This window comes from Pseudorca crassidens, chromosome 17 (assembly GCF_039906515.1).
Source record: "Pseudorca crassidens isolate mPseCra1 chromosome 17, mPseCra1.hap1, whole genome shotgun sequence".
Classification (NCBI taxonomy): Eukaryota; Metazoa; Chordata; class Mammalia; order Artiodactyla; family Delphinidae; genus Pseudorca; species Pseudorca crassidens.
Genome location: NC_090312.1, coordinates 8,700,086 through 8,717,175, shown reverse-complemented (window position 1 = coordinate 8,717,175; position 17,090 = coordinate 8,700,086). Strand labels below are relative to the sequence as shown.

Sequence of the window (17,090 nt, the reverse complement as noted above, 5' to 3'; positions counted from 1 at the left end):
CACGGCAGCTCGTACATATAACTTTCTGCTCGTGAGGGACCAGCGTTTCCAAGGAGGGAACGCCAAGGGCCCCAGGGATGCGGGAGTGGCGTGTTGGTGATAACCGAAGGGAGAAGGGAGACAACCTCTGTGGAGGAGGTGGCCATGGAGCCCAGATTTGAACACAGGGGGCCTCTAGCACTGATGGAGGAGAACGGAGAGGGTGGGGTAAACCAGGCAGCTCCCAAAAAGTGCACGGTGGAGGCAGCGGTGATGGGGGCAATTGGCACAGTTATGGAAAACAGGGTGCTCTTAGGGGTGACTTTGGTGGGCAGGGGCCTGGTCATGGAAGTCTTAAGAAATATGGACTTTGAGATGAAGGAAATGGGGAGCCAATGATGCTTTGTGAGCAGCAGACAGTAGTGACACAATTAGCATATGGAGTCTGGACTGGAGAGGGTGCACACAGCGCCCCCTAGAGTCTGGAGAGCAGCCCTGCCTCCGTCTCGGCGCCTTGGGAAGCCTGTTTGGGAGGGCTGTCTCCCCACTCCTGCACTAACTTGACCATTTGCCCATTTCCCCCACACCCAAGAAGTGCGGCAGGCTGGGAGAACCCTCCCCAGGGCTTGCAAATCCTCCTCCCCTCACCCTAGTACCTCTTGCCTGCTGCTTTGCTGAGGAGCGCTGGAGGAAAAAGCAGAGGTTCCCGGAAGCACAAGCAGTGCTTCAGAGCAGGTGCTTTGGAGAAGCGCTCCCGAGAAACATGATTAACCAGGATTAGGGTCATATGAGAAGGAGCTGGATAAATTTTCCTATTGTGAGCTGCACAAAAGGAATTTAAATCCACAAATCTTCTTATGTGTGTAGACTGAAGGGTGCTCAATTCGGAGTCCAAAGACATCCGCACAACATCCAAAGCGTGTAACGTGGTCAGGAATTTAAGGAGTTGCCCTGTATAGGCAGCACATCGGGAGGACATTGGTCCCCAGAAGAAAGAGGGGTTTCCCTGATTTGGGTGGCACAAAAGTCATGACAAAGGAAAGCCAATTGGGAACTCTGAATCCCCACCCCAGGCCCCGCCTCCGGGGTTGGCCCCTGACTCCAAAGAGCTTTGCAGAAGTGAATGGCTGGAGTCCTGACTGGTCTTAAAGAGATAACTTCCTCCCAGGCCCCCTAACTTCATGGGGAGATTTGCACTCTAATGATTAACAAGGGGCTTCCAGAAGGCTCCTGAAGGGGTTGGGGGTCGATCTCTGGTGATGCCCAGAACGGGGATTTGGAGTGCCTGATAAACCCAGCAGCCAAAGTGGCGAGGAGCCCGGCACCTTCCGCCCCCCGTGTTCTGGGATGGGCGGGGACCCCAGACAAGCACGTGTCTGGCACAAACCATCCCCGGAAAACAAGGGTGAGAGGGGTATCATAGTGTCCAGTGGGGCCGCTGGGATAAAACTACCCTAGCCCAGGGGACACCCCTGGCGGTCCGGTGGTTACGACTTTGCCTCCAATGCAGGGGGTGCGGGTTCGATCCCTGGTCGGGGAGCTAAGATCCCACATGCCCCGTGGGCAAAAACCACATAAAACAGAAACAATATTGTAACAAATTCAATAAAGACTTTAAAAATGGTCCACATCAAAAAAAAAAAAACTTAAAAAAACCCAAAAACTGCCCGGGCCCAGCTTCCCTCCCCATCCCCCAGCCAAGCCCCACTCGGGAGGAAAGGAAGGGCAGCTCAGCCCATTCAACACCACAGCACTCGGGGCCCAAGCCACCTGCATGGGGCTCCCTCCCGAGCCCGGAACTTGGGCAAGGAGGGAGACCAGAGGAGGGAGACCTTGCCCCCTTGACAAGGGATGATGCGGCAGTCCAGTGGGAGGACCGAGAATAAAGGTGCCTGGAGCAGGTGCGCGAGGATGGTGTCATGGGGGCCAGGGAGTTTCCAGGGCAGCTGAGACCAGGAAGCCCGGGAAAGCCTAGGGCAGGAAGTTTGAGAGAACACGGGCCAGGCTGGGGCAGCAGGATCCCAGCGAGCAGGGTAAGAGCAGAGGCCAGGGATGACCTGGCACACGGTGGGAGGATGTGGCAGATGTCCCCAGAGCCCAGCGTAGCTAAGGGGGCAGGAGGTCTCGGAGCCACAGAAGAAAGGGAGATGCCCGGGTTGCTATCTCTCCGTTTGCACCCACAGCTGGAGAGTCTTGAAGAGATCTGTGCTGCTGTGTGTCGGGGACCTATCCCTAACATCGACAACTGTGCGCCGGGCACAGAGCTGGGCGCTTCTCCCAGGGCACAAGGGGGCGATGCTGCCTCTGTCACGGCCAACGCTGAGGGCACCTGTGCAAGGGCACATGGCCAGGGATGGGCGTGAGACTCAACCCAGAGTCAAAGCTGCACTGCAGCCACTGTGCCTACTGGGAGGCCCTGACCTGCAGGTATGTGTATCTTATTCCCAGTTGGGAGATGTTAGGGACTCTGGGCAATACTCAGATGACCCTCTCCCGCTGCTGGAGCTCCGGCCCCTCGGTCTCCCTTCTCACATCTGTAACTAACGAATATTATCTAGTAAGTGCTCATAAGTGCTCATCATTTAAGCATTTATTTGACCAAAGGGGCTCAGGCAGGTTAAAGGACCTGCTCACGGTCACCCATCGGGGCAAGCAGTGGATGGAGACACAACTCAGGACAGCATCCGTTTCCTGTGGGGGAAGTGGAAAGAGGACGGGGGCTGCAGTTCCAAAGCCTGATTAGCTGTGTGACCTTGCACGAGCCACCTGACCACACTGAGCCGTACCCAGCCCTTGTGTGCAAAACTGAAACAGTAAAGACCATGCCTTAGGAGTCCTGAAGGAAAGGAATGAGACAAGGACAAGCTTTGGCCTCCATACAGGCCAGTAGCCTATCTGATCCGTCCTCTGTATTAATCCGATTAAGAGCAGACGTATCCTGTGCCCTGACTTTGGGCTGAGTGCAGCTCTTAGAGCTGGTCTAAGAGCTTTATTCCTGCGAACTTGTTGAATCTATTAATACACCTATTTTACAGAGGAAAAAATGGAGGCTCAGGGAGGTTAAGCCATTTGGCCCAGGGCTGTACATTTTGTAGAATGACACTAAAAGGTGAGCCAAGCCATCTGGACCCAAGTGCCTGAGCTCTGCACCAAAGTGCCCTGCAGCCTGACCTGCTTCCACAGCTGGAGTCCTGGCTGGAGCCCATCATCTCCCCTGCGGGCGCATCCCTGCCAGCTAGACCCCACTCAGGACTATTCCCACCCCCGCCTCTCCCCGCAAAGTACTCACAGCCACTACTTATCCTCTATGCAATGGAAGAGGCAAGTCAAGCAGGAGAGAGGGAAAGAGCGAGCTACGCTGACCCCCAGATGGCGAATGCCCCCCTTGTGGTCAGGTGTGCCCCAGGGACGGAGCTGTTCTGCCCCAGCTCCCGAGGGCTGCGGGCAGGAGACTTCAGTGTTTGTCCCCTGCTGCCCATCAAAGGGCCTCCAACTTGGGGAACACAGCACTTTCAAAATCTCTCGTTCTGCCTAATTTGCTTTAAAACACACAGGCGTCCTTTCATCTTCTCCTAAAATGCCTGTGGTGAGAGGCGGGCTTTGAAGAGGCTGGCTGCTCTCCTGGGGTCTCAGAGGCTGGCCAGGGTGGCAAGTCCAGGCATGTCTCAGGGTCTGGCGGAGCACCTGACACCAGTCAGGGTCTCCACCTGAGAGTCCCAGAGCTTCTATCTTGCCAGCTAGGTGACCTCGCCCAGCCACGGGGCGGCATCCCGGGTTGACACAGGGACCGCTGGAGTTTGAGGGAGGGACATGGGGGTAACTACAGCTCTCTCCAGATGTACAGCACGGGGTGGGAGTGAGGGACGATGAAATCAAATTCATATTTTATGGCAACTCAAGAAAAATTTAAACACAAAAGTTCTCTTTGCCCATTTGGACCTCCTCCTTCCCTTTAGTGTGTGCTGTGCATGTGCATCCAGACCTCCTTGGAAGATAACATTCCTCCTTAATCTCATAAAGGGCCACAATTCCTTAGGAGATAACCTTTCCTCTTAATCTGGTAAGGGGTCACGATGACCCATGACCCGTTACTTGCTCTGGACGTGTAGACCTGGATTGTGTAAACTGCCCATAATACGTCATTTGATGTCCAACCCTTTGTCTCAAAAACTTGTATACCTGTGCTCTGATCTTTAACGGGAGGAACAGTCCTCAGAGCTTTCTAAAAGACTGTCTCCTGAGTTATAATCGTCAGGTTAGCTCGAATAAGATTTTCCATTTCTTTCTTAGATGGACTATTGATTCGTTTTTTTCATCCATAAGAACATGATCTGAAGAGGGGCTGCCCCAGCTCTTTTCTCTGGCTCTATTCTTTTGCCCTCTGGGAACCTGACCCTTTTCACCTTCACATCCTTCCCTCTCCCAGTGAATGACCAACATCTTTATCAAGGAAGATACTGGCAGGTGAATTCTACATGGGTGTCTGCGTGTGTGCTGTGAACTAGAGCTGCACGTCAAATAGTTTCAATCTCAGTTAAAAAAAGGAATCATCTAAAACCTAGAAGACTGAACTATTAGAATGAGTTTGCATCCTCATATTAATGCAAATAATAAGTACATGGTCTTCAGATTCAACTTATATTCACGAGGCCTCTACAATATGCCCAGATGCCAATTTCCTTCCTATTTTATCGGTAGATAAGCAGGTTAGAGAATAAGTGCCTTCTGACAAGCCATGACCTGCAATTTGTCCCAAGAACGTTCACTCCCTTCTGTTTCCTGAGCTCAGCCTCTGAAAGCACTGACTGAGCTAAAATCGTCCCTAAAATTTAGAAGAATTCACCCTGAGCTCAGGCTCCAGGCATGAAAGGAGTGGGGTCTCTCCCACCTCATACCAGTCTCTCTTCTCTGACCCAGGACTCGCCGGTCTTCTGCCAGCATCCCTGAAACACTAACAAGCTAGCTTATTAGCTTGTTAGTGGAATAAAATCAAACCCCAGACCTTACACCCATGCTTTTCTACTTTCCATATCTTAAAGTATCCTGTTATCAACCAAACGTCCTTGGTGATGGAGTGAGTGGCTTTCTGTCTCCTGTCGCCTCCCAGCAGGTGAATTTCATGTCTCCAGCATCATCTTCCCCCGAATTTCCCTCGTTCCCTCTCTTCCCCTTTTCCCCAGAATTCATATGAGACTGGGATGTATTGGATGGAACAGACCAGAAGAAAATTTGATTTGATTAAAGCAAAGAGAGACATTAGCTTTAGTTAGTAAACACAGAACGTGTTTCGCCAATGAATTTGGGGCAGACGTTGTGGAAAACAGAAAACGTAGAGAAGTGAAAGTTTTCTGAACATTTATATTTTTGTGACCTTGAGAGCGAGCTCAGTCATGGAGTCTCTAGAGTTTGACCAAATGTAGAAAACGGTCAGGTTGAGCCTGAACTGCCCTTGAGAGCACAGACTGTGTCTTATTTAGTTCTGTGTCTCTGGTGCTGGGCCCTTGGCCCTGGGCCCTCATGGGGGGCCTGTTAATGGGCAGATGGACAGGTGGATAGCCCAATGATGCTGATGGGCTTGCTGGTCGACCACCAGCTCCCTGCTCCTTGGGGAGGAAGCAGGGAGGGTTGAGCCTCACGGTACATGAGCTTTTTGCCCCTTTCTCATGGGAAACTTTCAAGGAACTCATGGTAACCAGGCAGAACTGCTTTCTGATTATTATTTTTCCAGTTGAATGAGATTAAGTTCACAGAAGACTTAATAAGTCCTTTTGGGCCCTGAGGAAAGATACATATTCCTTTGCTACCGGAAATGAGTTTCTGGCTCTGCAGACCCAGGTCTCAGATCAGGGAGAGGTGAGGACTATTTGAAGCCCTTTACATGAATGCCTGAGGCAGGACGGCCAAGGCCGTGCCCCCTTCATTCGGCCCCTCCCTGCCAAGAGCCCCATGTCTACAGAATCGAAGGGAAGCTGCCGAAACTCTCCATCCCTGGGCCTGACTACTGCCTGCTTTGAGGCAAAGGCTCGTGGCATTTCAGGATCGCAGAGGGTCACGGGAAGCATCACACATTTCTGCTTTTTTTTTTTTTTTTTTTCCAGGTGCAGAAACTAAGGCTCCGGGGTGGGGGGGAGAGGATGTGACTTGTCCAAAGTTGTAAATGAGAACGTGGTGGCAGCAAGATTCGAAGCTGGGGTCCCTCACCCCCAAAGTATGTCCCTTCTGGCCCACCTGGCCTATGAGCTTCTCCAGCAAGAGCTAGACTACATCAGCACCAACATAGATACAGAGCAGACGGAGCCCCAGATGGGACGGGCCCGCCCGAGATCACAGCCTGCTAACGGCCACACCCCCGTCCCCACCCCAGGCTCTGTGGGCTGGAGCCCCTTCTCCTGCGCTCAGCTTGAGGTCAGCAGTGCAGCTCCAACCTACTTTCCTGCTCTGTTTCTGTGATTTTGGAATACAGATTCCTGCCACAGATTCCTGCCCTGCTTGGAAGCATGGGTCTGAAATGGTACATTACAGTGCATGGAAAACCCACAGTCTTGGTTTAAACACACATTTTGAGAATAAATGCAAAGCAAGAATGTGAAACCATTTCAAATGTCACCCAGGAGTGAACTGTGCAAAGAGGATGAAGAAATGAGACAAGCGGTTTCCTGTTAGAGATATACCTTCTCTCTGCCCCATTCAATTCTGTTTGATTTTTCTTGCTACACAACTGCTACTCCCTGCCACACCCCTAGACACTTGGAGGTGACAGATGGAGGGAACAATGGAGACGATTAGGAACTGTGTTGCTGGAAGGTGGGGAGGCAAGCACATAGAGAATCAGAATCCAAGGGTGCAAAGGTACAATAAGCACATGCCCTGCCCCAGGGCCTTTGCACGTGCCCCTCCCTCTACCTAGAACATGTTCTCAAGGTGGAACCCACAGGGCTTGCTCCTTCACTGCATTCATTCTTCTGCCCAGCTGCCCTCCTAGGAGAGGCCTTCCCTGATCACCCCAAGACAGTCTCGCTGTCACTATCCCTTTGCTCGGCTGCATTTTCCTTCACAGCCTTAATCAGAAAAATGACACTCCATTGTATACTGAATTCCTTCTTTGTCTGTCTCCTCCCCACCAGGAGGGCAGGAACTTCACCTGTGTCCCTCACTGCTGTGTTCCCCCCTGCTGAGAAGAGCGTTAGGATCTCAACAAATATGTGTGGACTGACGGCAGAGTGAAAAGTGCTCCAAGCTCAGGGAGCAGAGGTTCATTCTGGTGTGGGCACAGTGAAAATGAGGGAACTTGGTCATTTCCGGGCCTCAGTGTTCTCATATGGTGAATGGGATGATTCCAATGACAACCTCAACCAGCCTGGCCCATGAACGGCCGGCCACAGTACCCTGCTCAGAGCAGGTGCCCTCTGAACTCTGGACCTTGTGTCTCGAGGTTTCCTCTCCTAGCTGAGCTCTGCTTGTCCCCGCCCGAGCAGATCAGCCATCCTCAGGGAGAGGAAGTCAGGGCCCAGCCTACAGATTTCCTTTGGCTTCTGCAAAAACAGCAAAACCAAAAATACTACAAAACCACACTGTGTATCTGTACAGGGCTCAGAGCCGTGGCCAGCAGGTGTGAGTCCTGCCTGCTGGGCTCCTCTGTGGCAGGAACAGAACGCAGAGCACATAGCTCATGAGCAGGCGCCTGGCCCCGCTGTGGGGTCCACGGGTCTGGTTCCCAAGATCCTGGAGCCTCCGTCTGACCTCCCTGGAACAGTAGGATGGCCTCTGTCGGCCACGGGAGGCTCATTCCTGAACCCACGTGTGCATCTGGCTCTGGGTTTGTCCTGACCAGGGTATGCATGGAGGATAGGGTGGTTTTTATCAAATGCCACCCCCTTCTCAGTCCTCTGCCCCCATGGCTCTTCCCCGTCAACAAGGAATCTGCATGAGCATCATCAAAGGCTCACTGATGCCCCAGCTGGGAAACCACGGCCAAGGGTCAGCCTTGGCTGCACTTGGTCCATAACCCACTGTACAGATGGGCAAACTGAGGCCCCGTGAAGAGGAGGGCCTTGGCAAAGTCCACACAGTGTGATGTGGCAGAACCAGACCTAGAACCAGCTTTCCGGACTCCTGGACAAGGACAATGGCCGTTAGATTGTGTTTTTCATATCTTCTTTAAACTGAATCTCACCCAGGCAACAAGTAGCTACTGAAACTCAGTTTTCCGGTTGATCCAAGGGTGGGGACTCCTGGCCCAGCTGCTGGGCCGCCTCACCACCCCTAAGGGGGTTTTAAAACCAAAGCCCTTCACAGACCACACCCACTATCCACTCTAGTAGCCTGTGAATGACACACTCACTTCCACCCCGACTCCAGGGTTTTCTTGGAGGACTTTGGAGACCAAATCAGGTAGTTTATTTGTGGTCATGTTACTAAATGGGGCTTGTTCATTCTCAAAGGTTTTTCAAAACTGAGTTCTAGGAAATCTTCTGAAAAGGAAGAGAGAAGGTTTCAAGGATGAGAAAGAGGAGATGGAAGAAAGGGGATGTGAGAAGCAGCAGGACGAGGAGAAAGTGGTTATGGTCGGAGCCACAGTGAGGATGCAGGAGAGACGCTGGTGGAGAGCATTAGCACTCAGTGGGTGCCTATCTGCATGTGGGGTGGAGGTGCTGGGGGCCTCCAGGCTGGACCCACCTCCACGCCTGCCCTGCCTTCCTTCCCACCACCAAGTCAAGGGTCCTGCTTTTGGAATCACAAAGAAAGACCCATTCATCTCCAAAATAGTCTATAGATACAGTCTGTGCATAGAGTATCTGCTCTTTATAACGGGGTTATAACGCATTTCTTATTTGCACGTGTTGGCTCCTTGCTGATGCATTTGAATGTGGCAAAAAGGGGAAACGCTTAGTTAACCAAAACTTTTCTAGATTAGACACACATCCCTATCCCTGAACATTGCACGACCGCGTGAGATTAGAAAGGACTGCCTTCTAATCACCCTGTAGGTACGGAGAGCCTATTGTGCTCTGGATGCTGTAGAAGGCATCGGAAGAAATATGACAATAACCAAGTCACAGGCCTCCCACGCTTGGGTGGAGGAGGACGGTCATTTCAGCATGGTTTAAGGCACAGAAAACAAGGCGATTAAGAGTACAGATTCTGGCGTCAAAGAGAGCAGGGTTCAAATCCCAGCTCTGCAACTTACCGGCTGTGTGACCTCTGGGGAGTTCCTTAACCTCTCTGAGCCTCAGTTTCTGCATCTGAAAAATAGAAGAAAATACTCAGTCTTAAGGAGAGGGAGTGAAGATCTAACGAGAGCGCCTGCCTTCTACTCAGCTCAGACACAGAGTAAATATCGACTGCTGATGAGAAGAGGCATGCCGCGGTGTGGGGAGGGAACAGCGGTCACCTACAGAGCCCTGCGGGGAGTCAGGGGACCTGAATGTGCAGGCTCTCTGCTCCAAACTGTAAATGAAATCTCCGTGCCGCCTGATCACCATGACCGCTTCCTGCTCTAAACAGAAGACAGAGGAGGGCGTATTCCGATCCTGAGACCGCTGTGTGCCCCACACTGAGCTAAGATTCTTCACATGTGGTTTAACCTCCCAGCCTCTGACAGGACAGAGGAGGAAACTGGGGCCCATCAGGTGGAGCCCAGTGGGGTCCGAGAGGGGCTGGAAACCTGTCTGTCGGGTTGAAGCCCTTCTCTACCCAGAGGACAGAGGGCAGACAGGAGCAGGTGGCACCTGCAACTGAATTCGTGGCAAGTCCCAGATCACATGTGGGGTGGGAGGGGGTCTGACTCAGAAATATTCTAACTGGTAGCCAACAGCTGTGCGTTTTGCATCTGCGAAGGGAGAGAGAACTTGAATCTGAGAATTAGGAGGTGTCATTGCTATTTTAGCACTTTTCCCTAAACGTGGAGTAGGGGAAGGGCCCTCCGTAAACAATAAGGACGACATGCTATGGTATTATTATTAATAAGCCTGCGGGCTTGCAGCTGCTTCAGCCACATGCTGTCTTAGCTCTTGTCCCCTGCGAGATGTGCAAAATGCTCCTGCCCCTGGGGGTGGCGATGAAAACGACTTTCCGAATGGTCAAGACCTCCGGGTCCTCTTTCTCTCCCCCTCATCTGAGCACACCCGCGACCGTGGACCTGAGCTGGCTGACCTCTGCCCGTCAATAACGGATGACCTGTGGACATCAGTATCACATAGCACCCGCCCCGGCCAGCAGGAGGGAGCCGCTGCCCAGGATGTGCCCAACCTGCCTCTGACTCTCCATGGAAACAACAGGAAAGGAGGGTTTTTTTTTGGTTTTTTATTGAAGTATATCTGATTTACAGTGTTGTGTTAGTTTCAGGTGTACAGCACAGTGATTCAGTGATATATACATATTCTTTTTCAGCTTCTTTTCCCTTATAGATTATTACAAAATACTGAGTATAGTCCCCTGTGCTATACACTAGGTCCTTGTTGGATATCTATTTTATATATATTAGTGCATATATGTTAATCCCAAACTCCTAATTTATCCCTCCCCCCTTCCCTTTTGGTAACCATAAATTTGCTTTCTAGGTCTGTGGGTCTATTTCTGTTTTGCAAATAAGTTCATTTGTATCTTTTTTTTCTAGATTCCGCATGTAAGTGATATCATATGGTATTTGTCTCTTTCTGACTTACTTCACTTAGTGTGATGATAATCTCTAAGTCCATCCATGTTGCTGCAAATGGCATTATTTTATTCTTTTTCATGGCTGAGTAATACTCCACTGTGTGTGTGTGTGTGTGTGTGTGTGTGTGTGTGTGTGTGAAAATAACATGTAAAAATAACATCTTCTTTATCCATTCACCTGTCGATGGACATTTAGGTTGCTTCCGTGTCTTGTATTGTCAATAGAGCTGCTATGAACTTTGGGGTGCATGTATTTTTTCAAATATTACAATTTTCTCTGGATATTCATCCAGAAAGGAGGAATTTTTAAAAATCATCAAATAGTTTAATTAAAAGTAATTACTTTCCAGAACAAGCAGCACGTATTGCTTGTTCCCTTCTCCCACCACATGCAGGGAGCTACGGGAGACACAGTCCATAATTAACGTCAGGTGAGCCTCAAGGCCATACATGCAGTGGCAAGGGGCATGGGCTGTGAAGCCAGACTGCCAGCCCTGTCACTGCTGGCTGTGCCTCCTTCAGTGAGTCACCTACCCTCAGTTTCCTCATCTGTAAACTAGGAACATTGAGACTGCCTACCTCCTAGGGTTGCTGAGAAGATTAAGAAGGTCAATGTATATACAGTGACAAGGAGAAAGTGCTCTCTAAGGACCAAACTACCATCATCATCACCATGATGTCATCATCACCATATCATCATCATAATTATATCATCATCATTACTGTCATCATCATCACCATCATCATCACCATCATCATCATCACATATCATCATCATCACTTATCATCTCATCATCATCATGTCATCATCACCATCAACATCACCATCACCAACATCACCATCATCATCACCATCATCACCATCATCACCATCATCATCATCATCATCATCACCATCATCATCATCACCATCATCATCATCATCATCACCATCATCATCATCATCACCATCACCATCATCATCATCATCACCATCATCATCACCATCATCATCATCATCATCACCATCATCATCATCATCATCATCACCATCATCATCACCATCATCATCATCATCACATATCATCATCACTTATCATCATCTCATCATCACCATCATCATCATCATCACCATCATCATCTCATCATCATCATCATCATCATCATCATATCATCATCATCACCATCATCATCATCATCTCATCATCATCATCATCTCATCATCATCATCGTCTGCTCTTGGCCAGATGCTGCACATCACATGAGAAGTGTCACTGCTCCCATCTCCCAGATGAGGAAACTGAGCCTGAGATAAGATAGCACACACTGAATTATTCATCATGCCAATAATTAATTAGCAATGAGCTGGGAGGAGGCCCAGAACTTTCACATGGTACTCTCTTCTCCATGACACTGCTGGCCTGAGCACATCAGGCAGAGGGCTTGGAAAGGCCGGCTGTCCCCATGTCCTTTAACCTTTTCATCCCCAGGCAACAGCGCCATCTGCTAAATAAACATCCTCGGACACGGTCCTTCCTCAGCAAGGCCAGAAGTGGGCAAGGTAACATGAATGAGGGAAGAGAAATGAACACGGGGGTTTTGAGTGTTGCCATGGAACCCCAAGAGGTCATTCCAAGCTCGTGGTTCTGTGTCAGAAACTTCCCCGGACCCAAAGCAGTGAGAATAAGTTCTCCTGATGCCCACCCATGCCCAGCCCTGTCACATTATGGTGCTTTGCTGGTGGGGGCAGTATCTGTGGGAGGGAGTTTAGAGAATTATGGCCACCTTGGAGTTTATAACAACATCGTCGTAGAAAAGGATCTCTCTGAGTCTACCCTGGCTCTGAACATTGCCTAACTACCTTGGTATAAGCACAAAGGCCACGAGAAATCTGCTGAGATTTTGCTGACAAACCCACTCTGTCTAATGTGAGGGATCCTGGTTGGCCTGAGACCATCACTTGTCCACACAGCAGGCTCACAGTACAGCCAGGAGCACAGCCCAGGGCCTCCTAACCCTGGGTGGCTCCTGTCAGCTGCCTCAGGCTTCACGGTAGGATCCCCAAAATATATTTTCTGAGCACCTCGTGTGTGCCAGGAATTGGAACAGAGGCCAAGGATTTAAAGATAAATGGAATGAGAGATACCTACACGGGGAATACACAAAACGTGGGACAAACTACCACCAAGTACTCCCAGCAGCCTTGCACCTATTCAGTGCTCCCAAGCCAGACACCCTAAGTGCCTGGCCCATCACATTCACAACAGCCCTACAGAATAAGGCACTGAGTGGTATCTCCCCACCAAACACATATGCTAAAGCCCTAACCTCCAATGTGACTGAATTTGGAGACAGGGCCTTTAGAGAGGGAATTAAGGTTAAGTGAGGTCATAAAGGTGGGACCCTAAGCTGACAGGACTGGTGTCCTTATAAGACGTGCACACACAGAAGGAAGGCTGTGTGAGAACACCATGAGAAGGTGGCCAGAAAGAGAGGCCTCGCCAGAAACCAACCCTGGCAGCACCTTGATCTTGGACTCTGAGCCTCCAAAACTGTGCAAAAAAAATACATTTCTTTCCTCTAAGCCACCCGGTTTGTGATACTCTGTCACGGCGGCCCTTGGAGGCTAATCCAGGGCTATAACTGTCATCCCCATTTTGCAGATGAGGAAGTTGAGGCACAAGGAGGTGACGGACCACACTGAAGGCCACACAACTACTAAGAGGTACAGTCAGACCCACGCATCTGGCTGCAGAGCCCAATGGTTGACGGCCAATTGTATTATGCAAACATCGTTCCCCTCTCTTTGCCCCCAACCCCTCACCGTGGGGGACTTTAACTCCCTGCTCCACCGACGCTGGGTTTGGCCATGTCCCTTGCTTTGGCCAATAGAGTGTGAGCAGACGTGCTCTGTGTGCCACCTCTAAGCAGAAGGTTTAAATTTGATTGTGTGGCTCGCTCCGTTCTGGCGTGAGCACAGCGTGTCCTAGACGGTGACCACCTTCAGCCCGGGCCTCTGACCGAGAGAACTCAAGGAACACGGCTGAGCCGCAGTCACCCTGCCGTTGAGCACAGTCTGCCTGTGATGTGAACAGGAAATAAGCATGTGTTGTACGGCACTGAGATTCGGGGACTCTTTGTTAGGCAGCACCATACACGGTTCCTTTTGCAATTATCCAGACTCCTTCCAACAAACATTCCGTTCGGAAGGACTGAGTAGGTGGTCTGGAGACTTCCAACCCAGGCTCTGCCATTCACCAGCTTTGTGGCTTTGGATAAGCCACTTCACTTTTCCGAGCCTCTGTTTTCTCATCTGCATAATGGGCATAATAACAGCACCCCCCCCCACCCCGACCCCGATCCTGGGGTTGTTGCAGGGACTCAGTGAGAGATGATAGAAAGTTCTCAGCACAGCGTCTGACATAGTAGGTGCTCGTACGGTTGGTAAGCGGGATGGTGGTGTGATGTATTAAGTCGGAAGGTGGACGGGACTGGATTCGAATCAAGTGGTCCTCTTTTCAGCACATCCTTACAGCAAGGCCTCCCTCCATGTCGATCGGGTGGAAGTCTGCATTCTACAGGAGGGGGCGGGGCCGGTCCCACTCAAGAAGGCAGCAGGAAGCAGGCTGCGCGAGGAACCGGGAGGCACTTGGTTCTCGCAAAGGCAAAGCTGGGCTCTCCCCAGCCCAGAGTCAAGAAAGCCTGGACAGGAAGGAAGGCTGGGAAAGCACTTTGAGGGTCTGGCTCCTCTTCTCCCCCCTCCAGTCCCACTTCACAGATGAGAAACTGAACCTGGGAAGGGGGAGTGTCTTCCCCAGGGTCACACAGCCACTTAGCTTCGGAACTTGGAATAGAACCTTGGTCTCCTGAGATGAGCGTCACTCCTCCGCCTCCTGCTCTTCTACGAGGAAACGTGGCTCATTCCTTCCGCTGGCTCGGAAGGCAAATGTCAAGTTTCTCTATCTCTGTGGGTGGATTTACCAAAACTCAACATAACTCAACAAGCTTTTCTCTGAGTCACTTCAAAACATCTCCCTTGTCTTTCAGGGAGAGTCGATCTCATTCACATGCTCCATGGATCCTGGAATGGGAAGTGGGGTGGTCAACTGTGAACTCAACGCAGGGCATAAAGGAGGAGTTGGTGGGCACTGGATCTGGTTTGGGGTCTTTGTTTGTTGGTCTGCTTTCCCCCAAGCCTTGCGATTGGCAGTAGGGGGAGAGTGGGTGCGGGAAGGTACAGAATCCGCTCTTCAGAGCTGCTGGTCCAGAGTACGTGAGACAGGATGCTGTACGTTAGAGAAGAGACAGGAAAGGTGAGCACAGGCTGTGCTAGACAGGGAGGGCTTCAGGGAAGAGGTGAGCCTGGCACTGGTTCTAGAAAGACGGGGAGAATAAGACAAGGTAGAGGAGAAAAAGAATTCCAGAGTCTTGTGGGGTAAAGTTTTGAAAGAGAGCAAGGAGGACAAACATCCCACTTTTGTGTTTTTGTTTTTCTTCACAGGGCCGGGGGCAGAGCTGATAATGAGTAATCGGTAGAATCCATGATCTGAACATTCAGGGAGCATCACTGGAGCGTGCCTCAGTTTATCCATCTGCAAAATGGGGAAACTGCAGCCAACTGTATAGGCTTCGGGAGGGTAGAGAAGGATGAAATCCACGTGGGACATCCCAGAGGAGGCCCTGCAAGTGGTCTAGAGTTACACTGCCCAGCACAGCAGTCACTGTTGAAAGGCAATTCTTCATGGGTCTTCTGCACGTCTATGTGTCTTTGGGGCAGAAGCAACGACAGCTTCTGTTCTGGACTGTCTTTTCAAGGATGCAGAGGGGATGGAAGATAGAGGTAGTGTGTCCCTCTGGAGCAGAGCCCAGGTCTGCTTACCATCCAGTATCATAATAAAGACTATTTTTTATTAGTAATAAAGTTGGGTAGGTTTGCTTGCAGACCATTATGAAAGATCATGGATCTCATCTACAAAGCAAAGCCATGGGACTTGGGAAGCAAGTAAATGATACAAACTAAAGCTCAGACTGCCTTCTGTGTGTGCTATGAGTAATACAGTCCTTCGTGTCTGATCCAGGAAGCGCACGTCTTCTGCCAGCATCTCCCAACAGGCTGATTTGTTAGCTTACAACTAGAATAACATCTCAAGATTTTCAGTTCTTCACAGCCACTGGCCACACGTGGCTATTTTTAATTAAAATGAAATAAAATGTAAAATACAGTTCTTCAGTTGCGACAACCATATTTCAAGCACTTAATAGCCTCGTATGGTTAGCCGGGACCGGACAGGACAGATGGGGGCCATTCCCATCACTGGGAAAGCTCTATGAAGAGCACTGATCTAAGACATAAGGGCACAGGGTATGGGGCCGGACCAGCTTGGGTTCAATCCTTGCTTCTGCAATTTCTGGCTCTGAGACTTTCAGCAAGTTATTTCAGCTGAGTTCCCTTTCCTTGTCTGTAAGGCAAGAAAAACAGGGCTGACCTAAGGGTTCTTATGAGGATTCCGCAAGACAGCACATAAAAAGGGTGCAGTCCAGCCTGCTGAGGGGGTCCCTAAACAGGAACTAATAATTTAGATATTGAGCAAATGCCACTTCCCCTTCGCACTACAGTGGCAGGCAACACTGAGTGGTGCGAATGAACAGGAAGCAAGGTGACAAACATAGACAGGCCTAGGAAGTCAAGTCCAAAGGTTTAGCCTGAGGGCAAGTGGGAGCCTCAGAAGATTGTAGGCAGAGGGGGGCCTCGTCTCTGCCCACCCAAGCTCATGGAGGCAGTGTGGGAGGGGAAAGGCCACAGGCTTTGGTCTAGAAGACATGGCTGGGATTCTGACACTGTCCCTCTCGAGCTGGGAGGCCCTGGGCAGGTATTTTATCTCAAGAGGCGTGGCTTTCACCTTGCAGACGCTGGCACTGTAAGCCCCACCTCGTGGGGTTGGTGGGAGGGGTAAATGAGATAATACACTTAAAGCTTCTAGAAAGATCCTGGCGCATAGCAGGCACACTAAGAAAGGAAAATCCATTGCTTTCTTCTCTGGGCTGGCCGAGAGGACAGGCAGGAAACCTGAGTGGCCTGGAGGGGCAGGGGGTGGTAACCAGGAGCTGCTGGCCTTTCCTCGGGTAGCAGATTACTCGCAGTGACCCTCAGAGACACCTCACCTGGAAAGGCAGGTCGCAGGTTTGAATTCCCTCAGCTGGGGTCAGGCTACGTGGAAGGGGCCGCCAGGTCCCTGGAGAGTGGCCGCTCTTGGCGCCCAGTGCAGAGAGCCTTTTCTGAGCCGCTAACACCCCTCAGCTGTTGTGTCTCTTGGCTGCTAGCAGCTGCCCCTTCCTCCAGAGGACTGCCCTGGCCAGACAGGAGCTGCCTCGCCCAAGAGGTGACCCCCTCTGGCCCCCGCCACCCTCGGCTGCCCCCAGACTATGACGGAGGGAATCGGGGCTGCACGAAGCTGACCCCCTTTGCCTCCACATGG

At 50.9% G+C, this 17,090-nt stretch overlaps 1 protein-coding gene across 2 annotated transcripts in view; it reads right to left on the bottom strand.

The window, feature by feature from the left end:
* ST3GAL1 (ST3 beta-galactoside alpha-2,3-sialyltransferase 1) overlaps positions 1 to 17,090 on the bottom strand; it is an 88,374-nt gene that overhangs the window by 33,747 nt on the left and 37,537 nt on the right. For both annotated transcript variants that reach the window (XM_067711195.1, XM_067711196.1), the window contains exon 2: positions 9,167 to 9,221. The gene's annotated coding sequence lies outside the window, so the exon portion shown is untranslated. The remainder of the gene's footprint in view (positions 1 to 9,166; positions 9,222 to 17,090) is intronic.